A 27,474-nucleotide genomic window follows, 5' to 3' on the forward strand; every position below is an offset into this window, starting at 1 on the left:
AAACTGTGAGAAAGGGAAATGGCTCGGGACCTTTGAACTGTGCTATTTTAGGGTGGATAGGACACTCCACTCTGTGAAAGTGGACTTTCAGATTTTTGAAGCTAGGAAAACATTGGAGTTAAATGCTATTTGTGCAACAAGACCTTTGAGTAAATCAAATGGCTTATGAGAGAAATTGTATGTCCATTACTATCCTCAATTGCTTTCAAACTCAGCTTAGAAACTCCCAGCAAGGATCTGCAACTGATGCCCTAATTAATTTTTTCTTATATTTGGCCTTCAAACTTTTTATTTTTTGCCAATGTTTCCAAGGCAAGGTTTTTGTGGGATTCTTGTCTGTTTTTCACTGGCATGCTTTCTTCACTCTCCTTACCTTCTATGGGAGTCCCAAAGAGGAAGGGAAGACCTGCTCACCAACTGCCCTTTAAATAATGAAGGGCCAGTTTGTGTGACCTACACCTGCTATGGACTGGGAGTCCAGCCTTGGAGAGACAAAGGCAGATCAGTATTTCTCTCAAGCTCCTTTTCTAATAGAGCCGTGTGCCAAGGGAAGCTTCAGTCAGGAGAGTTCTAAATACAGACAGTCCCAGGGCAGGGGAGATGAACATTTGTGCTGCTGAGGCCTGACTTCATGGAGAGGCTCCCAGCTGGCTTGGGCAAAAAGGGATTCCAGTCCCTGAAACTTAGACTTATTCCTGCAAAGTGACATTGCCCTAACTAGGGTAACTATGTAGTTTATCATGCATATCAAGACATTTTTAACAATAAAATAGATTGTTAAAAATAATTAAAATGATACAGTTTTAATGGACAATAGTGGTGATTGCAGGGGGGGGTGAAGGGGTGGAGGCAGAAGAGGGCATAGAGGGGATAAATGGCAAGGGAAAAAATAAAATAAAATAAAATAAATTAAAAACAAACAAACAAAAATCTAGGTGGGCAATGACAGGACCAGCTTAAATGAGTAATGACCTGGTACCCTGACATGGACCAATCAGTAGAGAACATGCCCTAAAAAGGACACACCTGGAAAAGCTGACAAATATTCTATTGAGATCTTGCCCTCAGACCTCCCTAAGACTCCGGCCTGCAAGAGAGAGATAAAAGCCCTCAAGTAAAAGACACACTATAAGTATTCTCCCTCCTAGAAGCACACCTGTGCCTTCCCTTCCTTCTCCTCTTCCCCCACAGGCATGCATCTCCTAAACTCCAAGGGTCCCCACAAGACTTTCAACCAGCAGGCTAACCCTCCTCCCACACACACATTTGTCTCCAAGGCCCCCTTTTTTCTCACTTCCCATCTAGTCTCTCCTATTACTTCTTCCATGACTTGCCTTGTTTCACTCTCCCCAACTTTAATAAATGGACTCTCAAAATAACATAATAATAATTAAAACCATACAGTTTTAAAAATTTTATTGAATGACAAATTCATTTTATTATATTATTACTAGAGGCCCAGTCCACCAAATCTTGTGCAAGTGGCTTGCTGCCCTGCCCACTGCCACTCATCACTTGCCATCCCACCTGCCACTGCCACTCGGCCCACCGCCACTAAGATCATGTGATATTTATCTTTCTCTGATTGGATTATTTTGCTTAGCATAATGCTCTTCAGTTCCATCCATGCTGTTGCAAATGGTAAAAGTTCCATCTTTTTTATAATGGCATAATATTCCATTGTGTAGATGTACCACAATTTTTTAATCCACTCATCTGCTGATGGGCACTTAGGCTGTTTCCAAACCTTAGCTATGGTAAAGTGTACTGCAATGAACATAGGGATGCATATATCCTTTCTGATTGGTATTTCTGTTTTCTTGGGATATATTCCCAGAAGTGGGATTACTGGGTCAAATGGGAGTTCCATTTTTAACTTTTTGAGGAAACTCCATACTGTTTTCCACAGTGGCTGTACCAGTCTGCATTCCCACCAGCAGTGCACGAGGGTTCCTTTTTCTCCATATCCTCACCAGGATATGGAGAAAAATTTTGTTGATTTGTTGATGATAATCATTCTGAGAGGTGTGAGATGGTACCTCATTATCATTTTGATTTGCATTTCTCAGATGATTAGTGATGTTGAGCATGGTTTCATATGACTCTGGGCCTTTTGTATGTCCTTTGCCCATCTTTGATTGAGTCATTTATCTTCCGTTTGTTAAGTTGTATGAGTTCTCTGTAAATTTTGGAGATTAGACCCTTATCGTAAACTAGGGACCTGATGCACAAAGATTCGTGCAAGAACAGGCCTTCCTTCCCTGGCTGCTGGCACCAGCTTCCCTCTGGCACCTAGGACCTGGGCCTTCACTCTGGCCACCACCTGCTGCCTTCACTCCAGCTAGAGCCAAATTCCATCTTCGCTCCAGCCCTGCCACCCTTCAGTAGCTCCCTCCACCGCCCCCCCCCCCCCAATAGCAGGCATCCTGCCCTGCCCCGGCTGCTCAGTGCCTGCGTCCATGTGCTGCCCAGAGGCCTGGAGTGGCCAGGATAGGGCAGAATGCCTGCCTCATCACCACGGCGACTACACAAGTATCCCAGCCCAGCCATCACTATCTTTGTCATGTCAATTTGCATATTCCTTCCTTATTGGCTGTGAGCACCATCATCTTTGTCATGGAGTGATGGCAATTTGGATACTCCGTCTTTATTAGATAGGATATCATTGGCAAATATGTTCTCCCATGCAGTGGGCTTTCTTGTTTTTGTTGATGGCTTCCTTTGCTGCGCAGAAGCCTTTTATTTTGATATAGACCATTTGTTTATTTTCTTCTTAGTTTCTATTGCCCTAAGAGTTGTGTCAATAAAGATATTGCTTTATCAATTATCTGTGATTTTGTTGCTTATAGCTTCTTCTAAGATTTTTATGGTTTCTTGTCTTATGTTTAAGCCCTTTATCCATTTTGAGTTTATTTTTGTGTATGGTGTAAGTTGGTGGTCTAGTTTCTTTTTCTTTTTCTTTTTTTTTTTTTTTTTTTTTACATATCTGCCCAATATTTCTAACACCATTTTTTGAAGAGAATGTCTTGACTCCATTGTATGCTCTTTTCTCCTTTGTCAAATATTAATTGAGTATAATGGTTTGGGTCGATTTCTGGATTCTCTGTTCTGTTTCATTGGTCTATATGTCTGTTCTTGTGCCAGTATCAAGCAGTTTTGAGAACCATGGTTGGTAATATAGCTTGATATCTGTTATCCCTTCAACTTTGTTCTTATTTCTCAGGATTGCAGTGGCTATTCAGGGTCTTTTTTTTAATTGCAGATGAATTTTTGGAGAGTTTTTTCTAGATTTTTGAAATATGCCATTGGCATTTTAATGGGGATTGCATTGAATCTGTAGATTGCTTTGAGTAGTATGGACATTTTAATGATGTTGATTCTACCAAGCATATGGTATGTTCTTCCATTGGTTTATGTCTTCTTCTATCTCTTTTTTTCTTTTTTCTCTTCTTTTAATAAATCTTTATTGTTCATATTATTACAAATGTTCCTCATTTTTTTCCCCTCCATTGCTCCCCTCCACCAGGTTCCCACCCCACCCTATTCCCTTTACCCACCCCCCATTGTCCTTATCCATAGGTGCACAGTTTTTCTTCAGGCTTTTCCCACACTGCCCACTCCCCTTTCCCTGGAGAATCGTCAGTCCACTCCCCTTCCATACCTCTGATTCTTTATATTCAACAGTTAATATTGTTCATCAGGTTTTTTAATTCCCTTGGCTTTTAATTTCACTTGTTGATAGTTTCATATTTGTTGATCATAATTTTTATCTATATCTTCTTCCTCTTCCTAAAGAACCCCTTTCAGCAATTCATATAATTCTAGTTTGGCAGTGATAAACTCCTTTAGCTTTTTTTTTATTTGTGAAGCTCTTTATCTGGCCTTCGATTCTGAGTGATAGCTTTGCTGGGTAGAGTATTTTTGGCTGTAGGTTCTTACTATTCATCACCTTGAATATTTCTTGCCATTCCCGTCTGACCTGCATGGTTTCTGTTGAGAAATCAGCTGACAATCGTATGGGTGCTCCTTTATAGGTAACTACCTGCTTTGCTTTTGCTGCTTTTAATATTCTCTCTTTGTCTTTTGCTCTTGGAATTTTAATTATGATGTGTCTTGGTGTGGTCTTCTTTGAATTCCTTTTGTTCGGAGTTCTGTGTGCTTCCTGGACATGTAAGTCTAATTCTTTCACCAGGTGGGGGAAGTTTCTGTCACTATTTCTTCCAGTATGTTTTGGTATCTTGCTCTCTCTCTCTTCTTCTGGGACCCACATAATTCTGATGTTGGTTCACTTGAAGTTGTCCCAGAGGTTTTTTACACTATCTTCAACTTTCTGGATTCTCTTATCTTCTTGCTTCTTTGGAGGAGTGTCCTCTGGCTCTTTGTGTTCCAAATCTTTGACTTGATTCTTATGATCTTCCATTGTTTTTAGGACTCTGTATAATATTTTTTATTTCAGACAATGTGTTCTTTATTTCTAGTTGATCCCTTTTCATATCCTCATAGGTCTCATTTATTTTATCGGCCTTTTCTAGGAAATTCTTGAAAAACCTTATAAGCGTGGTTTTGAACTCTATATCTAGTCTCTTCTTGTCCTCTATTTCTTTCGTTTGTGATCTGTTTCCTTGTCTCAGCATTTTCACAGCTTCCCTGAGTTGGTAGGTTGGCTTTGTGTGCTAAGGTGTCCTATAGGGTTCAGTGAGTCAGCCTCCCAGTTACCTGAGGTGGACAGTTTTAGTGTAGCCCTTTGTGAGCTGTGTGTGCGGTCTTGTTGTTAAGGCTTGCTTGTTGTTGGTATCACTGGGAAGTGTTGATCTCCAAGCCAATTGGCTATGAGGATCAGAAGTGTCTCAGCTAGGGGGTTTCTATATTCTGCTTGGATGGGGCGGAGTCTCAAGGTGGCACAACCAAGATTTTTCTGACACTTCAATATCATTCCATATTGCAGCTTCAATTTTTGAATTATCATATTTCCTCATTATATCAAACTCAAGTCATGGCTAACTCCACTTCTCTCATTTGCTCTTCATTTAAATAAAGATCAAATATAATTCCCTTAACATTAAGCTTTAGATGCTCCTATAGTGTGGACCAGCCCATAGGCTTCATTTTTACTTTCAGGCTATTAACAGGAACTTTTTGACTCAGTCCTTGTCGTTTTGGCTTCATATTAACATCAGCAGTGCTGTACTCAGAAAGGGCATCTTCTAAGTAAAGTAAGCTGTCATCCAGCCATTTCTCTAATTTTATCACTTGGATCTCCTGGATTCTAGGATTATAGAGTTCAGAGCAAATCTCAACACTTTGTCCTTCAATAATATTCCTAAGGATAAAAGTGGCTCCAAGTCCTGCTCCTGATCTCTGCATACAAATCCCCAGAAACTGGCTGGTTTTCCCATCAGCATATGGGTTGGCCCTAGTAACACTAAGAGTGCTTCCAACTTAGAACTTTGGAGTGTGGAGTAATTTTCTCCTTTATAACATATCTCTTCTTTCTAATTGAAATTTCAGTGGATGTGTTCTTCCTCTTTGAATGGATTTTGACTGAGTTGCTTCAGTGGTGAGAAGTAGAGAGCTGTGTTAACTGTCTATGAATAAGGTCTGACTATTAGGGAAAGAAACTAGTATGTCAAGTCACACACAAAAATAGTCTCAATATTATAATCCTTGTTTCAACTTTAAACAATAACTCTATATGCCTAAATATCCAGCAATAGGGATTAATTGGATACATTACAGTATATCCATTCTCTGCAGTAAATCTTTTGGAACCAAAGTTGCTTCTACTAATACATACAAGCTTTGTTCTTGGGTTCCCAGCCATCGGCAATGCCTGCCTTTTCCCAGTAATACTCTGAGTGTTGAGGGTAGGTAGATGGCAGACCACCCAGAGGAGCGAAGCCATGAGTCACTCACTGGAAACAGGGAGAGCTATGGCCATTATATTTGAAGGGGGATTAGGTATGTGCAAGGGGTGGGAGTCCAGTATCTATCCCTGAATGGAGTTTCCAGAAGTCTCACATTGCAAAACAAATTTGTAAACAGAAGTTGTACCCTCTTAAAGGGTTTAATATCTTTAAAGAATTACTTTAATATTACATTTGTGAAGTTACAATGAAAAGATGACACAGGAAGGAGTCTGAAAGCAGGAGAGGTCAACAGCCTCTGTGTGCTGTGCCAGTTTGCTCCCCCAACCGCCAGGGTTAGGCTTCCCTGTCCAGCCACTCCTGCCTTGGTTTTGCATCTCTTAAGTTAGATAAAATTTGTGTCTTAGCTGAAACCAGTTTGGCTCAGTGGATAGAGCGTCAGCCTGTGGACTGAAAGGTCCTGGGTTCGATTCTGGTCAAGGGCATGTACCTGGGTTGCGGACACATGCCCAGTAGGAGGTGTGCAAAAGGCAGCTGATCGATGATTCTATCTCATGGATGTTTCTAACTCTCTATCCCTCTCTCTTCCTCTCTGTAAAAAAATCAATAAAAGATATTTTTTAAAAATTTGTGTCTTAGTTTGGGTTTCCAGAAGAAACCTGAGAGAAGAATTTGAATGTAAGTAGTTTATTTGAAAATGGAAGGTAGTACTCAGAGAGGAGGGAAGCCAAAAAAGAAAGTCACCTGTGAATGGTACACTAGCCAACCAGCTCTTTCCGTCTATATATAACTGGAGCTTAATATATATCTAATAACTCTTTGAAAAATAAACACATGTCAGCCAAACTAGTGTGAATCCTACAAAGATTCATGCCAAAAGAATTCTTTCTTTTAAATTAGTTGTTATGTGGAATGCCACATGTTACACAGTGTGAATCCTACAGAGATTCATGCCAAAAGAATTCTTTCTTTTAAATTAATTGTTATGTGGAATGCCACAGCTTAGGCTTTTGTCCCTTTATTTTATTTAGTTATAGGTATTCTAAAATAAGTTTGGCAAATAGTATAAGCTCAGACATCAACTTTGATTGAGTGATGGCACACCTCAGAGTTGAGATGAGAAGGATCATGAGTGGACATTCATGCTCAGAAATAAAACCGGCCGAAACCGGTTTAACTCAGTGGATAGAGCATGGGTCTGTGAACTGAAAGGTCCCAGATTCGATTCCGTTCAAGGGCATGCACATTGGTTGCAGGCACATTCCCGGTGGGGGGTGTGCAAGAGGCAGTTGGTTGATGGTCGATGTTTCTAGCTCTCTATCCCTCTCTCTTCCTCTCTAAAAAATCAATAAAATATATTTTTTTAAAAAAAGAAATAAAACTGATGATTATTGTCATGAAGAGGGAAGAGCAGTACTCATGCACCCTAACATAGCTGTCATCCGTGCCGTTTATTTATTTGTCCAGGCCCAACAGAATATACTGTAAGAACTTTATAATAATAATCTAGGTATCTTTTAGAATATTATAGCTAGAATATTATGATTAATTCATAGTAAGAGAAGTTAAATTAACTAAAACCACAGGACCATTTCTTTTAAAAAGTCTACAGATTGATAATTATTAAAAAAAACAAGAGTGAGTTTTGGGAATAAGAGGCTTTCATGTGTATTTTGGTGAGTATCAAACTAGTGCAACCTCTTAGGACAAAAAATATAAGAATTTTACTGTCCATGCCTTAGATTCAGCAATTTCATTCAAAGAAGCTAACTCACAAGTATACTCATATATATACATAAATATACTTGAGGTATATTCCTTGAAGAAATGTTAGTGGTAGCAAAGATTAGAAACAACTTAAGTACCCATCTTTAGGGGAAATGTTAGATAAACTGTAGTACATTCAGACAATGGAACACTAAGCATCTGAAAAGAGTAATAAAGATAGTGTTTGTAGTGATACATGAAGAGAAAACTCTTCATGATAACTTGCTAATAAAGGTACAAAATTAAAAACAGAAGGAAAGACACACACAAATACTAGTACACATGTATATTTGTTCGTGCAAATTATATATTTAAATGCAAAAATGTGTAACAGAGATTACCTCTGAAGAAGAATTATTTGAGGGCAGGTAGATAGAAGTGAAAGGAATATTTATTTACACTCTCCCACTCATATCTTCTCAAACTTTCTTTGATTAAAAAAACCATGTTAATATATATATTAAGTAAAGAAAATAAACTCTTTTGCTAATTCTAATTGTTCCCTCTCCTACTCTCTTTTCTTCGTTAATCTTAATGTGGAAGGAAGGAATGATGGAAGGAAGAGGGAAAGGAAAGAAGGAAGGAAAGGCTGGTAAGGGCAGGGAAGGACAGAAGGAGGGAGGAAAGATCTCTCCTATTCCCTCACACAGAGAAAATCATCATCAATATTTTTTGGATAAATTTTTGGTCTATTGATATTGCCATCTAGTCTTTTTTCCTCTGCATAAGTATTTCTTTGTCTTTTAAAGTTAAAAGTGTCATATCACATTGCACAATTGCTTATTTTTTCTGCCTTCCACCAAATTTTTTATTATTATAAGAATCAAGTTAAGGATGGATACTGAACAAACTGAACTTCCCACATTTTCTATGAACAGAATTTGAGAGTTCAATGTCATGACTAAATTTATTAACAATATTAGATTTATCAGAAACAAAATAGCATGTTCCTTCTTTTAATCTTCATATCCTTTTTTAAAAATATATATTTTTTATTGATTTTTTTACACAGAGGAAGAGAGAGGGATAGAGAGTTAGAAACATCGATGAGAGAGAATCATCGATCAGCTGCCTCTTGTACACCCCCTACTGGGGATGTACCCACAACCAAGGTATATACCCTTGACTGGAGTCGAACCGGGACCTTTCAGTCCGCAGGCTGACGCTCTATCCATTGAGCCAAACCGATTTCGGCAATCTTAGCATTTCTCATTGTCTGCTAAAGAATCAGTGTTGGGAGATAATTCTCAATGAATTTCTCACAGTATACACATATTTCAGGTAGAGGCATTGAGTGCCTTTGTTCTGGATTGTTTTTCAAGGATGTCTATGTAGCAAACTGCTTTTAAAGAGTGAGGCAGTGTCTCTCTACCTCAACAGTAATAAGCAGGTGTGTTTGCTGTTGAGTATAAAAGACCTGGTTTGCCAAGGTCAGAGTTCCTCTCAAATGCTGACACTGGTTGCTGCTTCTGCTATAAGTCTGTGTCTCTGACTCAGGAGTCTCATTACTAGTATGTCTGCCACCTTCTATGAAACTATAAAAAGCTAACTTGTTAAGTTGAAAGTAGGATAAAATCTTATATCATTCACAGTTCCTGAAAGTAAGTGTTCAAAACAAAAGTTTATTGAATTAAGTAATTTTTAAAATGTTTAGAGGATTCACTCTTCTGATCAACAGATGCCCACATAAAAAGCCCAAGAATATCTCTTGGTTAGGAGCTCTTCCACAATACAGTATATTTTTATTATAGTGCCAGTGTGTGTTAGTCATCTTGTGTTTATTTTAGATATCAGTGTTGACTTAAAAAGGTTGGCAGCAGTCCTGTTTGAACTTGACTAAACTTTGAGATGTCTGATGGAAATTGATTATTTATTTAAGCATTACCTAGTCCTGAAGGAATTACAGACTTTGCGTGGCTTCTGCTTGTTTCTGCATCAGTGTCCCTCATGGATAAGGACATGGTTTTTGTCTTTTGGTGTTTTAAATGTTTTATTTTTTAATATCTTTAATGTTGAGAATATTACAGACATCCTTTCCTTTCCCTCTCCTTCACCCAGATCCTGCCCACCCTAGGACTTCACTACCTAATTGTCTGTGTCCATAGGTAATGCATATATACATATGACTTCTTTGGTTAATCTCTTCCCACCCCTCCTTCCTCCTTCCCTCTGAGATTCACCTGTCTGTTCATGTTTCCATGCCTCTGGTTCTATTTGATTCATTAGTTTGATGCCTTGTTCATTTATTTGTAGATTCAACTGTTGATAAATAGGCATTTATTGACATTTTGTTGTTCATATATATATATATATATATATATATATATATATATATATATTTTTTTTTTTTTTCAATCTTTCTCTCATTCTTCTTCCCATCCTGCTCCTTCTCATTCTTCTTCTAGAATACCCTTCAACATTTCATGTAATACTGTCTTAGTGGTGATGAACTCTTTTAGCTTTTTCTTATCTGTGAAACTCTTTATCTGACCCTCAATTCTAAATGATAGCTTTTCAGGGTAGACTAATCTTGATTGTAGGTCCTTGCTTTTCATCACTTTGAATATTTCTTGCTTTTCTCTTGCTGCTTTTAAGATTCTCTCTTTGTTGTTAGCCTTTTGCATTTTAATGCTGATGTGTCTTGGTGTGGTCTTCTTTGGATTCCTCTTATTTGGGACTCTCTGTGCTTCCTGGACTGTATGTCTATTTCTTTCACCAGGTAAGGAAGGGTTTTTTGTCATTATTTCTTCAAATAGATATTTAATTTCATACTGCCTCTCTTAACCTTCCAACACCCCTCATAATGTGAATGTTGGTACGCTTGAAGTTTTCTCAGAGTCTTTTTACATTATCTTTATGTTTATGGATTATGTTTTCTTTTTGCTCTTCTGGTTAGGTGTTTTTTGTTTTCTCAGCATCCTTTAGTGTACTGTGGCTTCCCTGTAAATTATTCTTCATTTCAGTTAGTGTATCCTTCCACCAATTTCTGAGTGGTCTTTTTTCATGTCCTTGATGTTGATACTAATTTCCTTGAAATTCTCACTAAGTTTCTTGACATTCTCACTAAGGTTCATGAAGCTCTCATTAATTTCCTTGAGCAACCTTATAACCATTGTTTTGCACTCTATATCCAGTAGTTGCCTTGCTTCCATTTCATGTAGTTCTTTTTCTGGATATTTCTTCTGTTTTTTTCATTTGTGACATTTTTTTTTCTATCCACATTTTTGCTACTTCTCTGTGTTTGTATTAGGTAGAGCTGTTTTGTCTCCTAAAAACCATAATGTGATCTTGTGTTGTATGTATCCTGTAAGGCCAAGTGGCTCAGCCTCCCCAGTCACCTGAACTGGGCACTTTAGATGGGTCCCTGTGTAGGTTATGTGCATTGTCTTGTTGTAGTTGAGCCTTGATTGGTTTTGGCATCACTGGAAGGAATTGACTCCCAGGCCAATTGGCTGTGAGGGCCAGCTGCAAGTACAATGGAAGAGCTGCTGTGCAAAAGACACCTTATAGAGTAGGACTTGTTTCATAAGGTTGTGGTGCTCACTGAATTTTCCCCTTGACTATGCTGCGTGTCGATACTGTAGAGTTGTAATCTGGTGTGATATGAAGCTGTCCACTGAGTGCTCTGGCTCTGGGGCCTCCTGGGAGGTATAAAGTTAACCACTGCCTGTGTCCTGCTTAAGACTATCTGGCACAAGCTACAGAGTGATCTGCAGATGGCTGCTACCTGTGTTTGTCTTAGAGATGCCTAAGAGAGGCTAAGTTGTGAACCTTGGCAAGCTTTTGCTTGTGCTGGGCCAGAAGCCACTTATCAAGAGATATGGGCACACTTGAGTCCAGCTGCTGCTTTGAGAGATTTTGTGAAAGTCTGAAGCCTGAGCCAGAATAGGCCATTCATATGGAAAAGACACTGCAAACAACTTGGGTGGGGCTGCAAATTAGGTGGAGCAGGATCTCAGGTTATCACTAGGGTAGGGTGAACAGTGAGGACCATGTTGATAGAGAATCAGATATGGTGCCTGCCAGTCAGCTCTATGGTGATGTGTGTGTGTGTGTGTGGGGGGGGGGGGGGGGGGCAGCACTTTTGGCTGGAAAAAAGCTGCTTCCAAGTTCTTGCCCTGATGCCACACCATTTATTTCCTCCCTGTATGTCTCTGGATCTTTTCAAACTGCTGCCACAGTGCTGGAGCTCAGAGGAAATGAGTCAATCCCTTTAAGAGGAACTTCCTAGGACTCAGCGGTCTTCATGTCACTCATGACTTCTCTTCTCAGGACTGGAACCCTGGGCTGAGTGAACTAGTGTAGGGCTGGGACTCCTTGCTCTTCATAGGAGGCCTCTGAAGCCAAGATATCCCTCCAGATTAAAAAAATGCCACATGTGGTTGTTGGACCAGCCATTCTATGCCTCTAGCCCTCCTTCTAGTCTCAATGTGTTTTCTTCTTTAATTATCTTGTTGTAGGACTTCTATTTAGCCATATTTCAGGCAATTCTAAATGATGGTTGTTCTGTATGTTAATTGTATTTTTGATGTGGTTGTGGGAGGATATGAGTATTAGCATTGGTTTCTGTTTTAGTATACAGAGCTAAAGTTGTATTTCTCTTTCTAAAAATAACAAAAAATTATCTTAAGAATGACACTTTCATCTGGAACACTAAATACTGACTTTGGGGTTTCTTTTTTAATTTGCTGCAGAAGGGAATTTGTTTTTCTCCCCTTTTTAAAATACCTAGCAACTCTAAGCCTGGAAACCCTTTTCCAAAAGAAAGTGTCCCAGTCTTTCTGCAATACCTGTTAGCCAAGCAGCCACCTGTTCCCCTCCTGTTAACTATAAGTCCAAGATCCTGGGCAGAGGGCTGGTGTCCGTCAGCTGGGGATCCAAGGAGAAATATGTTTTCCAAGATAAACAAGTGATTTAAGGTCAATCATTATTCAGAGCTATCTTAGAAGCAATATAGCATCTCATGAGGGAAATTGATAGGATCCAGGAAACATAGGTTCGCTTCTAGACTGGCCTCTTTGTCTGTGATCCTGGGCAAATCATTTGACATCTCAGAATCTTAGTTTTCCCACTTGTATGATATTAACAATGATACTTGCTCTGTCTATATCATAATGTTGTTTTGAGCATCAAATGAAATAGCTTTATTATGGTTAGAAACGGAACAACATTTTTATCAACATTTTGGCTATAGATTTAGAAGGGCTTTGAAGACCATAAAGATCTGCATAAATAGAGGTATTCTCAGTAAGCAGTGTATTCACCGCATTCTTTTTGAGTTTTTGCCTCTTTTTTTATTTTTTGCACTCAGGAAAATATTACTTTAAAAATCAAGCCTATACACCCTTGTATGCTATGATTAAAATATTTCATGATTGATATATTTAGATAGTAAAACGCTGACTTGTGTGTGTGTGTGTGTGTGTGTGTGTGTGTGTTTAATATATTTTTATTGACTTCAGAAAGGAAGGGCAATGGAGAGATAGACACATCAATGATGAGAGAGAGTTATTCCTTCTGCATGCCCCATACTGGAGATTAAGTCCTCAATCTGGGCATGTACCCTGACTGGGAATTGAGCTGTGACCTTTTGGTTCATAGGTCAATGCTCAATCACTGAGCCACACTGTCTACACATTTATGTGATAAGCTGGACCACAGAAATCAAAAGTGAATTAAATCAGCATTCAACAAAATAATATAGAAATTGCAATTTCTTTATGACTCATTAGATTTTCTTAAAAGAGTTAAAACTCGGACAATTACCCTTGACCTAAGACCCTGAACAGGATAAAGAATGGCTGTGTAACAGTTTGTCAACTTTTGTCATGAATCTGCTCCCTGAGAGGCACAGAGAGACTTTCCCAATTATGAGATGAAGGACTGATCACACAAGGAGCTGGTCATTGTGGCAGCAAGTCACTATTACTGTGATCAAAAGTTGTATGTTTTGACACAAAATGGGAGAATAAGAGTTAACACATATTTATTTATTCGTTTTTGTTGTGTGGCATTACAATATAATATTACAGACCCAGAGATAAGGAGCTATGGGTCAGACTGTTGGACCTCAAAGGGAGGGTGGAGATAAAAGGGAGAGATCAACCAAAGGACTTATATGGACACATATGAGTCTAACCAGTGGTCAAGGACAATAGAGGGAATGGGGTCCTGAGTGAGGGGGCGTGGGGGATTGGAATGGGAGATTGAGGACAAATTTGGGATACCTTTTTTAGTATATGTGCTGCCGAAGTGAGCACAAATTTGGGATACCTTAATCAATAAAGAAATTAATTAAAAAATAAAATAAAATAAAATGTTAAAAAAGACCTGTCTCATGGAAATATGGAATAAAATTTATAAATTATATTCATAGAGATATTTGTAAATGTGACAGAAGGAATACATATTTCTTTTTTGTTTGTTTGTTTGTTGTTTCCTAATCCACATTTGAGGATATTTTTTCCATTGATTTCTAGAAAGAGTGGAAGGGAAGGGAAGAGACAGAGAGAGAGAAACATCAATGTGAGAGAGATACCTCAATTGGTTGCCTCCCACATGCACCCAGACTGGGGCCAGGGATTGAGGTGCAACCAAGGTACATGCTCTTGGAGGGAATCAAACCTGAGACCCTTCAGTCTGTGGGTTTGCACTCCAACAACTCAGCCAATCCGGCTGGGGCCATATTTCTTTTTATAACTCAAATAACAACATACAGAAACTAATTCATTTCCTTTTGATTTTAATAATCACTCCTAAATGTGTTATATTGGTCCTAATATAAAGTTTTAAAGATACTGAGGAAAGCAAAAAATACTCTAGAGAACCATTTTTAAACTTCTTCAAATTTCAGCTTTAGGATCATTTTATAGTGTTGTCTTACTAAACTGTAATCACCAGTTTCATGTTCTTATGAGATAACCCCTTTATGTAATGGTTTTATGGCTTGGCTACAAGATTAAAGTGGTGAATTATTTACATGAAGATATTATGATTCACTCATAACTTGCTGTTTAAAGATATTTCCATAGTTCCAAAGCTGTTGTATATGCTTAAGATATTTTAAAAAATATTTTTTATTGATCTCAGAGAGGAAGAGAGAGGTAGAGAGAGATAGGAGGATCAACAATGATGAGAGAGAATCATTGATTGACTGCCTCTTACACATCCCTTGCTGGGGATTGAGCACACAACCTGGGCATGTGCCCTTGACCAGAATTGAACCTGGGACTCTTCAGTCCACAGGCTAACACTCTGTCCACTGAGCCAAATCAGCAAGGGCTATGCTTAAGGTACTGAAGGTATGATGACGTCCTAAAATATTCCATGAGTAATACATTATGAATTTTAATTTAAAAATATACTATATTTTTTAACATAAGACCCCTAAATTGACCATCTTTTTAATAAATCATATGCATTTTCAAAATAAAGTCATTCTGATTTTCTATTATAAAAGGCCAGCTAATATTTGAACAGATAAAATTTGAGGATAGGGTCCTTACTGGCAGTCACATCAATATAGCCAAAAAGATGCAAAAAATCCCCATCATGTTTTACGTGTTTTTCTGCCTGATGTAATTTTCATTGTTATCATCTGTCACATAACAGCATCAATATTGGTAAAGTAATTTGAGAACAAACTAGGATTCATAGCACTCATCTCTCCTGACAAACCAGAAAGAATCTAAATGTTCTGATACACTAATTCACTTTCATTTGTTTGCACTTATTTAACACAAATGTGCTCCCAGCCAGAAATATTTCTTCCTTAATGTGTTATCAATGACCTTTGTCTTTCCCTTTGTGCTGGAGGCTAAGGACAGTAGTTAGCATAATAAATGGGAGAAGTTTTTCAGAAGGCTGATGGACATCTTCAGCAGAGCTGAAACTCTGCATATTAGTACCTGCTGCCAAACAGCTGAGGGCAATTCACCCAACCTGATAATCCTTTATTGTTTATCAAACCTCATCTTTGATGTGTATATCTGCTTTGCTAAAGGTCAAAATGTGTTACTAAAAAGTCGTGAGTCTGTAGATTTGGGAAGCCCACTTCACTAGAGGTGTGGCCTCTGCTTGGTTCCCCCAACATGTCTTCCAAATTTATATTTCTTGTGTAGTCTCTATTCATTCATGTGCAGCCCTTCTCCAGATTCTTGAACCCTTGCGAAAAAACAAACAAACAAACAAACAAAAAAACTGCAGCATTTATGGCGCCTCAATGAGGGATATCTGGAGAAGAAGATTATTTGCCTGAGCGAAGGAAGAAGTCCACTGGTAAAGGTGGGGATCACCAGTAAATTTGATGGGAAGATTCACTACACATAAAATCCATGCCAAGCTTTGGAATTCACAATCCAGAGTGGGCAGGAACTTTATTTTCAAGCCAGGCCATAATGGGGAAGAATTCGGTTAAAAGGCAAAATTATAAAGAAACTAGGCATCTGTTGCAGGAATATTCCTGCAAGACTTCCGGTAGGCATCTCTCCTGACACCTCACCTCTCATGCCTCCCCACCTCTCCTGCTGTGCCCCGTCCATCCCGCCTGCCCCACTGCACCTGTGGCCACCGCTGTCACCATCTCCGTGTGGCGCCGTGTGCACGTGTGCACACGCTGCCAACACTGCTGCATGTCTTGCCCCACACGTCTGATCAGCTGGGGCCGCTCGAGCTGCTGCATGCCCTGCCCTACCCACCTGACCTGCCTCGCCTGCCACCCCCACTGCCTCCCACCACCGCCACCTCCACAGCCACGCATGCCTCTGCTGCGCACCTCGCCCGCCCAGCCCTGTGTGCACTGCCAGTGCTTTCTCTCCAGCAGCCGCAGCCGCCTTGCTTTCCACATTCCCTCTCTCTTCCTTCTATGATATCTTCAGTCTTCACTCCTCCCTCCCTTGGTGTATGGAAATTAACTGCCATATTTGTTGGATTGATTTGCATACTTGCTCTGATGAGCTGGTGGGCATGGCTTGAGTGGCGGAGTGATGGTTAATTTGCATATTACTCTATTATTAGGTTAGATTAAAGTATCAAAAGGTACTCTCTTTTTAAAAAATATATATTTTATTGGTTTTTTACAGAGAGGAAGAGAGAGGGATAGAGTTAGAAACATCGATGAGAGAGAATCATTGATCAGCTGCATCTTGCACACCCCTTACTGGGGATGTGTCTGCAATCAAGGTACATGTCCTTGACCAGAATTGAACCCCAAACCCTTCAGTCCACAGGCCGACGCTCTATCCACTGAGCCAAACTGGTTTGGGCAAAAGGTACTCTCTGAAATCAGGCTCAAGGAAAAAGAGTGCCATTTTCATATTTAACTATGTGGGGGTCTTGTTCAAATTACAAAATACCTAATTTGTATTAGGGATCAAAAGTCTGTAATTACTAAAAGCCCCCCCAGATCCTGCACATCTGGTGTCCAGAGGTTCAAAGGGAACTAGAGAGGGTGGTGCTATTAACACTCTCACAGGGAGACTCTCTGATGCTTTGTTTGAAAATTACCATATGACACCTTGGGACAGGCAGAGTTTAGCTAAAATAAATTTAAAGGGTAGTCAATGCTATGGAGAGAAATTTCCAGGAAAAAAAACTGTGATTTATTGGGTCTTGTCTATATGTTTGTTGATCTGTCCTTTTTGTTTGGTTTTAATGTGTTTATTGTTAGTTTATTAAGCTTGCCTTTAATTTAATTTAGTAAGAAAAGAAACATTTTCTAAATTTTTCCAAACCAAGCAGAATGTAGTGATCCTGTAAAATAAACGCCCACTCCTGAGAGTGCTATTAAAAAGTCAATAAGTTATCTCTGTTACAGAATTTGCCAAAGTAAATGCCTTAGACAATAATAATTGGCTTTCAAATCTCAAAATTGTTGAAACATAGATAAATAGATATAACTAAAATGAAGGATTTGTGGTAGAGCTTTTCCGTGATAAATATAGGTGTATTGATAGAAGAGGGGCTAATCCAGTTTCCCGAAGCAGAAACCTTAGATGATTATCTCTGAGAAAAGAATGTAGTGATTTTATATTTACATAGCTACAAGTTTGCCTCTCAGGTTCCACCTCCTTTTTTCAGCCAGAAACATAGTTTTCCAAAGTCTATGGCAACTTAGAGCTTTGAAGTTTGCTAAATTAAATGATAAAAATTTATTGAATATCTAGGTATTTTAAAATGACAAAATACTGAAATATTAATCTGAGTTTGCCTCTTATGTAAAACCTAGAGGATAGAATTGAATCTATTAAGTAAATATGACCTGAATTTTATTTGAAATATATTCTTAAAAATATGAAGTTATACTAATCTGAAAATTGCTAAGTATTTAACTTGCCAGCTAAGATTTAAGGCTTCTAAGAGTTTAAAGTTAAAATTAAGTTGGGAGAAATTATATAGTTGTGATAACAAAATGCATAAAGTATAGAAATTTATTTTTGAGAAAGTTATTCTTATATTTTCTATGGAGAAATTAATATTTTAAATATAATGTAGTGTTTATATGTGGTAAAATTTCAACCTTGAATATAATATTTTATATGGTCTAATAAATAAGGAGGATTAATTCTGTGGTCTCAGCAAAAATTTTAATATAAAAACCCGTTTAAATTTAATTGATATCTTTTAGAATGATTACAAAAAGTATCCTATCTAATAAAAGAGTAATATGCAAATTAACCATCATTCTGCTGCATTCACCAGCCATGCCCACCAGCCACACCCACCAGCCAATCAGAGTGAGTATGCAAATAAACCCAACCAAGATGGCTACCAAGAGCCAGGCTTGGGTTTCCCAGGCATCAGAGGGGGCCAAGCTTTCCACCTGTCCTTGCCAGCCTAAGCCTCCACTCAAGGCTACAAAGTTTCAATTATAGAAGGTAAATATATCCAAACAGAAATGGTTGCCACCACAGAGCAAGCAGAAGGCTTGGCTCCACTCCAGGCTATAAAGTTTCAATTGTAGAAGGTAAATAAATTCCAGATACCAGGGCCTCCATTTGGGTTACCAGGGGACACGGCTGGCCTGCAAACCACCACAGGTCACTCACTCAGGCCACCCCACACCTCAAGGGAACCCCTGATTTGGGACACCTTTCAGGGCAAACCAGCCGGCCCCCACCCTTGTACCAGGCCTCTATCCTCTCTAATAAAAGAGTAATAGTAGATTGACCATCACTCCAACACACAATAGCTGCCTCCATGTGGACACAAGATGGCCACCACAAGATGGCCAGCAGGGAAGGGCAGTTGGGAGGCACCAGGCCTGCAAGGGAGGGCAGTTGGAGGTGATCAACCTTGTAGGAGAGGGCAGTTAGGGGTGACAAGGCTGGCAGAGGAGGAAAGTTGGGGGCAAACAAGCTGGCAGGGGAGCAGTTAGACATCAATCAGGCTGACATGGGAGTGGTTAGGGGGTGATCAGGCTGGCAGGCAGAAGCAGTTAGGGGCAATAAGGAAGGTAGGCAGGCGAGCAGTTGGGAGCCAGTAGTCCTGGGTTGTGAGAAGGAAATCCGACTGCCAGTGGGATAGGGTCTAAACCAGCAGTCAGATATCCCTCGAGGGGTCCCAGATTGGAGAGGTTGCAGGCTGGGCTAAGGGACACACCACCACTGGCTCCGTGCACAAATTTTGTGCACCAGGCCTCTAGTATAATATAATCTTTGGGATATATATAATGACTGTTTAGCAGGCTGCAGACACAGCAGGCTTGGGTTAGAGGACCAAGCAACTAGGAGACATAAGCCTGTGGTGTCTCCTCTGGAGTTGGGGAGCTAATGATGGATGGGCTCTAGTCCTCATCCAACAGCCGTCTCCAGTAGGCATGGGGCTGCTGAGACCCAGGCCAGGCCTCTGGCTACAGATCCATAGGTTCGTGGAGACCAACTCTACTAGGCCACCTGGAGGCCATGTGGCTGGGTGCCCAAACCTCGCGCCCATTCAAAATGTGAAGCAGAGAGAAGGGATGGAAGGAAATCCAGAGAATGGAACGTGGGGGTTCAGGGCTCACTCCCTTTGGGCTTTGACTTCCTTGGCCAGCCTGAGGGGTGGATCTTGGGCGAGCACTGCAGCTTCGGCAAAGCTTCCAGCCAAAGGTAGGTGGCCCAAGGGATGCAGAGCACTGCCAAGGTGGGGTGAACCAGAGGGGGCTCAGGCTGGGGAAAGGGGCCAGCAAGTGGGGATATGCCTTGCCCACGTAGAGTGAAGTTCTGCATTGGTTGGCCCAGAGGGAAACAAGAGACAATGACTGCCAGTGTGGAAGGATGCCTGGGTGGAGGGGAGTGAACCTGCAGCCCTGAGGCGGAGGTTCAGGGGTGGTGCCACCTCAGTGGAGGAGCGCCACACTGCCAGGTACCCCACTGCAGCAGTTTTGGTGACGCTCCTAGCACTAACCAGGCAGCAACTCCTGATCCCGCTGTGGTCCAAAAGCAAGCCTGCACCTGCCCCTCCCCCAATTCCCGCCATGCTGTGCCCCATAGCAGCATGTGCCTGCACAGTGAGTGCGAAGCCTACCAGCTGTTCCCCAGAAGGGGGGCAGTAAATAATGGGGGCGGAGGGGGACGGGGAGAGGAAAGAATGTGGAGCATCTATGATGAAGAGGTGCTTGAGAATGAGGTTCGGAAGCCTGATGGAGGTTTGTTCTATTTGCCCCAATGGCTGTCCCTTGGAAGAGTGGAGAGCACAGCTGTGAGGGCTCCCTGCCCACTGAGTCCAGTTCCACAGCCAACTGGAATTGGCCTCAGTTTCTTCGTCTGTAAAATGATTAAGTGTGTCCCAGTGCCTTTGCTGAACTTTGAGGGCCAATTGAAATACTATATAAAGAAAATGAGGGAAGAAGTGATAAAGAAAGGAAGGATGAGCCCCAAAAAGAAAGATTGGAAGAAACCTGTAAACCTATAGTCATTTAAATATGGAATATAGTCAATAGTGTTGTTATGATGTATGATGCCAGGTGGGTACTGGAAATATTGGGGAACACTTTGTAAAGTATAAGATTCTCTGACCACCATTCTATGACTTAATATAAAACTTGAAACTAAAACAAAATAATATTGAATGTAAAGAAATAAAAATAGGTTGAAATTTTTATAAATTTCAAAGTTTAAATAAAGACTGTAAATGAAGGAAGGGAGAGAATTAAAATAGTGCTTTTCATTTTACCATTTTATTGTCTTTTCAGTACATGGTTGTCTTTATATGGTGCTTTTATACTTTTCTAAGTCATTATCTTATCTCATTTGATGTTCAGGGCAACTTAAAGACAAGATAATTATTCCTTCCACTATTCAAAGAAAGAAAGCTTGGTGTCTGGCTCCAAACGATTCAATTGTCAAGCCCTTATTGTAAAACAGGGTTAGTGAAATTTTCTGTGAAGGTTCATATCTATGTTAATAAAAGCCTTGGGAGTGATCAGGCCAGCAGAAGAGTACTTCCCTCAATTATAAATATAGATTTCAAACCATAGTAATTATTAACTGTTCCTCTGTACCCAAAAGATACAGAAGACATTTTCTTGTAACATTATAATTGTCGTAGATATCTAATCACTACTTCAAAAAGAGTAGTTACTAGACTTGTACCTAGATCTTATTATTTAATGTCTTAAAGACACATATGTTATTATAAAGTTTTAAAGCCATTTTGATGATTATATCCTATCTAATGAAAGAGTAATATGAAGATTAACCATCACTCTGCCACACCCACAAGCCACCCCTACCAGCCAATCAGAACAAATATGCAAACAAATCCAACCAAGATGACTGCGGCCACAAAGAGCAGGAGGGAGGCTTGGGTTTCCCCTGCATGGAGGAAGCCAAGCTTTCCACACACCCTAGCTGACCTAGGCCTCTGCTCCAGGCTATAAAGTTTCAATTATAGAAGATACATAAATCCTAACAGAAATGGCTGCTGCCAGGACAAGCAGAAGGCTTTGCTCCACTCCAGGCTACAAAGTTTCAATTGTAGAAGGTAAATAAATTCCAGATACCAGGACCTCTGCTGGGGTCCCTGGAGGGTGTGGCCAGCCTGCAAATCACCACAGGCCCCTCTCCCAGTCTGCCTCATATCCCAAGGGAAACCCCACCCTGATCCAGGACACCCTTCAGGGCTAACCTGCCGGTCCCCACTCATGCATCAGGCCTCTATCCTATCTAATAAAAGAGTAATATACAGATTGACCATCACTCCAACACACAAGATGACTGCCCCCATGTGGACACAAGATGGCCAGCAGGGGAGGGCAGTTGGGAGGGACCAAGTCTGCAAGGGATGGCAGTTGGGGGCAATCAAGCCTGCAGGGGAGAACAGTTGGGAGAGACCAGGCCTGAAAGGGAGGGAACCTGGGGGCAATCAAGCCTACAGGGAAGGGCAGTTGGGGGTGGCCATGACTTCAGGGGAGGGCAGTTAGGGGCAAACAGGCTGGCAGAGGAGCAGTTAGGCATCAATCAGGCTGGCATGGGAATGGTTACGGGGTGACCAGGCTGGCAGGCAGAAGCGATTAGGGGCAATCAGGAAGTCAGGCAGGCAAGCATTGGAAGTCAGCAGTCCTGGATTATGAGAGGGATCCCAGATTGGAGAGGGTGCAGGCTGGGCTGAGGGACACCCCCCCTGCACGAATTTCGTGCACCAGGCCTCTAGTTTCTATATAATTATCTATTTTACTTATAAACATATGTGTTTTATTTTATGCATTTAAAGCATTACTCTAAGGAGGGATACAGGTATCTAGGCTATCAGAGGGGTCCACAGTACAAATAAAAGTTGTAGAGACTTTCTCTAAAGTAACATTCACTGAAAATCTTACATTATTCCTAAGAAACAAAATTTTCAAAACTTTTTGTTTTTAAGAAAGGATCTAATCTGAGGCAACAATTATTTAATTTCATCATCTCTTCCATCTCTCTATTTGGTCAATTGAACAAGTGAGAAACAACTCATGTGCAATAGCCATTGATAGAAAATGATACTTCTGTTTCTTCTGGAAAAATGAGCAAGCTGCTGAAAACATACTAAGTTTGGTTCATGGGACATTTACTGAAAGAGAGATGACTTAGGATGGAGAATTTAATGAAAGAAGAAGGAATATCTGCATGGATAAATTAGCCATGGACAAGATTTTACCCAGAAAAAGAATGCTGCATTTTGTCTAAAAACATTTGTCCTATGTGGAAAATCATGTCCACACTAACTTTTCTGTGTCTTCTCAAAGACAGGCAATTGCATTATTCATTAAATAATTTTATTTTCAGTTGACAAGCAATAAATTATATGTTAAATCTATCCAAATCAGGAAAGATATTTGTTGCAGTAACATCTGCTAATACATATTATTTGCAGAAAAACTATATCACAATTCTTAATCTAGGTATAGAAATGAATTAGTCTAAACATTTTTCATTCTTCATATATATCAGGAGGAATTCAAAATCTTCAAATGATTTGTCTTATAAAACTGTCACAATGGTCATTTTTACTTTCCTTCTAGAAATTATTTTGCTTGATTTGCTATTTCTTCTTATAAAAGTCAATACTGGATAAAACTTTTGAGAAATTAGTGATTGTCAAGGGCAGCATGTAGAGCATAATGCTTAGAAACTACAATGGGCAAAAATAATGTGAGGTTGCTCCTTTGTCAGCTCACATCCTTGCAAAGCCCAAGTCTGGAGTTAGTTCAGCAGACTTTTTTTCATGTCTCCAAGCATTTTCCCTAGCTGTTCATTTCTCTGAAATGTGCCCCCACCCCACCTCCCAGCCGTCCTCCCCCATTCTCATTTACTCTCTACAATCTCAAGATATGCCCAGTGATTTTCCAAAAAAAAACTTAGCCTGACTCCTCCTCTCATTCCAGATTGGGTTACTGTCCCTCTGTACAGCTAAAGTCCTCTGTCTTCCTTCGAGATTCATGAACTGCTTGCTTCTTCCCCCCGCCCTTCCCCCAACTCTGTCATCATGCTCTAGACCAGGGGTGGGGAACCTTTTTTCTGCCAAGGGCCATTTGGATATTTATAACTTAATTTTTGGGCCATTATCATAAAAAATTATTCAGCTATAGGATCCTCCCCATCAGGGCCCTGGTAGGGGCTCAAGCAGAAGGCAACAAATCAATGTTTTTCTCACATCAATATTTCTCTGTCTTTCCCTCTCTTTCACGATCTCTAAAAATCAATGGAGAGGTGGACAAAATGGTAGCAGAATAGGCAGATGTGTCCTGAGCCTTGTCCTGGATCAGATAGAAGGAGCAACTAAATCAAATAGCATCTGCTCCTAATTGGTGAAGTAGACATAGCTGGTGAGATAATTTGCATCCAGGAAAAGCAGACAACACCTGGAGAAAAGTAAAATTAGGGATCTGGGCTGGAGAAAATTATGAGACTTCCAAGCCCAGAAAGTCAGAAGGAAGCTGCATGGCACTAAACCTGCATCCCTTGGGACAGGATTAATATCTGACTGTAGAAAGGATGTACAGAGGGCTGGCAGCAGGGGATTCTAGGTCTAAACCCATAGCCACAAGAGGCTGAGCCCCAAAGGGGTAGGCCTGAACAACTGCCCACGTCGTGCCATACTGGGCGGTGGGGTTTGCAGTGGTGCATCTCTTTCTCCTCTTTGGTCTTTGCTTTTATTCTTTAAACCCAGTTCATAGGACCTTTCATATACAAATGGCTGAGGTATAGACTTGTGGAGTCTGGGGAGAGGCTGGGGAGAAGAGCAGCTCAGGGAGAGGTGGCTGGGAGTCTGGCACTGAGACATACCTGACACCCTGGACCTAGACAGCCATTTTCCCCTGAAGAGATAGCCCCTCCCTGCAGTTTCCAGGCAACCAATAGAGCATCACCCAGACTACACCCTGAGTGCTATAAAGAAAAAAAAAAATCTAAATAATTCCTGAGAGCCTGCAGGGACTGGCCTGAAGAGAGGCCATTCAGTCCTAGAAAGCCATACAGCAACTTCCCCAACTATAGCCCTGTCAGAAACAGCCTCTTGAGAGATTAAGATTGAAAGTGGGCAGACAGGCTAAGTGGGAAGACTGGTCCTGCCTGATGACAGTTAAGGCTGTGGAGATAGACACAAACATAGGAGCGGTGAACCACTTGGAACAATCTAACAGGAAACTGAGAGGTGGCAGACAGTACAGAAGCATGGGATCTTAAACCAGCCCCCATGGGGCATTAAAACTTGTCAGACACTTCACTTTCCCATTTTTATTTTATTATTTTGTTATCACTCTTTTTTCTGTATATATTTGTTTATTTTTATTTCTTCTTGCATTATTTTTTTATCATTCTACTTTTATTTTATCTATTTTTATTTTTTAATTTTACCTTATTTTATAAATTAACTAGAGGCCCAGTGCACAAAATTCATGCACTGGGGGGTGGCCCTCAGCCCAGCCTGCAGCTATTCCAATCTGGGACATTCCTCTCATAATTCCGGACTGCTGGCTCCAAAGCACTCATCTGCCTGCCTGACTCATTGCCACTAACTGCTTCTGCCTGCCAGCCTGATTACTCCCTAACTGCTCCCCTGCTAGTGTGATTAACACCTAACTGCTCCCTTGCTGGCCTGATCATCTCCAACTGCCCTCCCCTGTAGGCCTGGTCCCCACCAACTGCCCTCCCTGCCAGCCTGATTTCCCCTAACTGTCTCTGCCTGCCTTACCACTCCTAACTGCCCTCCCCTGCTGGCCTGATCTTGCCACCAATTGTCCTCCTCTGCTGGCCAATTTGGTTCTGATTGGTCAGTTTCTATGCCAGACAGAGTCAAAAGCTCTTCCTCCTAGGCAGCCATTGGCTCCTCAGAGTTCACCCAGATTTGGTTCTGATTGGTCAGTTCCTATTCCAGTCAGCATCAAAAGGTCCACTTCCTAGGTAGCCATGTCTCCTCACAGTTGACCCAGAATTGGTTCTGATTTGTCCATTTCCATGATAGTCAGAGTCTCCAGACTATCAACGTGGCCTGATCAGAAAGGTGGGGCTGATCAGCAGCCCCAGTGGAGGTCTGGAGAGAAATGGAGGTGAGGCTGCTGGCCAGGCCCAGAGCTAAAGTGAGATATAAGTGCTGATCAACAGCTGCCACAGAGGTTATGGATCAGACCTTGCTTCTCTCTTCAGGCCTCTCTCTAGGCCTGATTCTCAGCCCCCTCAGCAGTCAGTGCTGGGTCACCACCTGTAGCCACAGCAATCAGCGCAAAGCAACCCAGGGCTGACTGCAGGACAGACTTCCAATTGGTTGAATGTCTGGTTGTTGTAGATGTGATGGACCCAGGATTTTTATATATTAGGATTTTTAAAAATTTGTTTTCTCTTCTTTCTCTTTCTTCTTATCCACTCATCCTCTTTCTACTTCCTCTATATTGAACTGAGGTCTTCCCCATGTTTATCCAATTTCTTAACCTTACTTTTTGTATATAAGCTTGGTCTCTACTGATTCTGTCCCCACTCTCTTTTCTGGGTATTTGGTGTTTGCATTTTTTGGTTTATCTGTTTGTTCTATGATGTTTTCATCCTATATAATTATATATTTTTCCTCTTTCTTCCTTTTTATTTTCTCTCTTACCATTTTTTCTCTTCTTGGTGCCATTTGTGCTCTCTTTTATTTTCCCTAATTCTCTTTTTTTCTGTTCGTCACTTATATTGCAGTTATCAGTGTCATGAATACATTCATGTTTTAGTCCCTTTTTGTTGTATCTTGTCAAGTTGCATTTTCCCCTGTTTGATCAATGTGGTATAGAGCAATCCACATAGCCAGACAACTGGAGGGAAGACTCCATCCACGAATACATCAATAACACTCCAGACCCAACTACAGAGAAAGGAAGACAATGGCAGTGAGGGAGAGAGCTTGAGTGAGTGAGGGAGTGAAAGGAGAGTGTGTGGACATGTTGGGTTTGTGCATGTGTATGTGAGTTAGGGACAGTTATATCTTGCAGAACCTTCTGGGACAGGCAGACCAGGCTTGCCTAGCTGGGCAGCCTCTGCTACCATTGCAAACTATCCTGGGGAAACTGGTTCTACCAAAGAGGCTGTGCTTTCTTAAAGGGGAGAGCTTCTGTGACTGGTAACCCAGCCTCATCTCCACTCTAGGTGCCATCAGACACCACCTGGGACTCTACAGCCACCCCTCCCAAGGACCTGCTGCCTTGGCTGCAGTTCCATAGTCACCGAGACTCCAGCCACCCCAGCCAGGGACTTTGGTGAGTTCCAAAGCTCACTTCCCTCTGGCCTGCCCAATGCTTTTCCTAGGGTGCTGTGACCACACAAGCAGCAACAGTGTGAGCAGTCTTCTCCTGTCTAAAAAGCAATAGCCACATGAACATCCCACCTCCATCCAAGGAGCAGCAGCCTTCCTCATGTGGCCTTGTCTTCATCTGAGGAGTAGCAGCCATTTGAACAGCCTTCCCCCATTCAAGCAGCAGCAGCAGCAGCCCCACGAGAATCTTGCACTTGTCCAAGGTGCAGCAGCCATGCATACCCCACCAGTGGCTGAGGAACAGAAGCCTTTGAGCAGCCTGCTCCCACCAGCCAGAGGAGCCACCATTTCTGTGAGCAGCCACGTGAGCAGTGACCACCAGAACAGATGCTGCCAACTAAGGAGAAGCCACTACCATGATGGCCTGAGGAGCAACTGCTGCCTAGGAGCCACTGCCAACCTGAGGAGCAGCCACCACACAACTTGACACCTGGGTCCTTCAGTGAGAGCAAAAATGGGGAAATCAACAACTTGTGTAAGAATCATGAAAAATAGTGATAAGAATGGGAAGGAAGATGGCGGCGGTGTAGACGGACATGTCCTGAGCCTTGTCCCGGAGTGGATGGAGGGAACAGCTGAAACGGGTGGAATTCAGCCCTAATTT

General features: G+C 41.1%; 1 pseudogene across 1 annotated transcript; it reads right to left on the minus strand.

Annotated features, from left to right (window-relative positions):
• Positions 1-4,862: 4,862 nt before the first annotated feature.
• LOC311617409 (large ribosomal subunit protein bL19m-like) lies at positions 4,863-27,090 on the minus strand (annotated as a pseudogene). Its single transcript has 2 exons — positions 26,943-27,090; positions 4,863-5,549 (listed from the first exon to the last, which is right to left on the minus strand). The product of its transcript is annotated as a large ribosomal subunit protein bL19m-like (transcript).
• Between the last annotated feature and the right edge of the window lie 384 nt (positions 27,091-27,474).

The sequence above is a fragment of the Pipistrellus hanaki genome, assembly GCF_964339955.1.
Source record: "Pipistrellus hanaki genome assembly, chromosome: 2".
NCBI classification, from domain to species: Eukaryota; Metazoa; Chordata; class Mammalia; order Chiroptera; family Vespertilionidae; genus Pipistrellus; species Pipistrellus hanaki.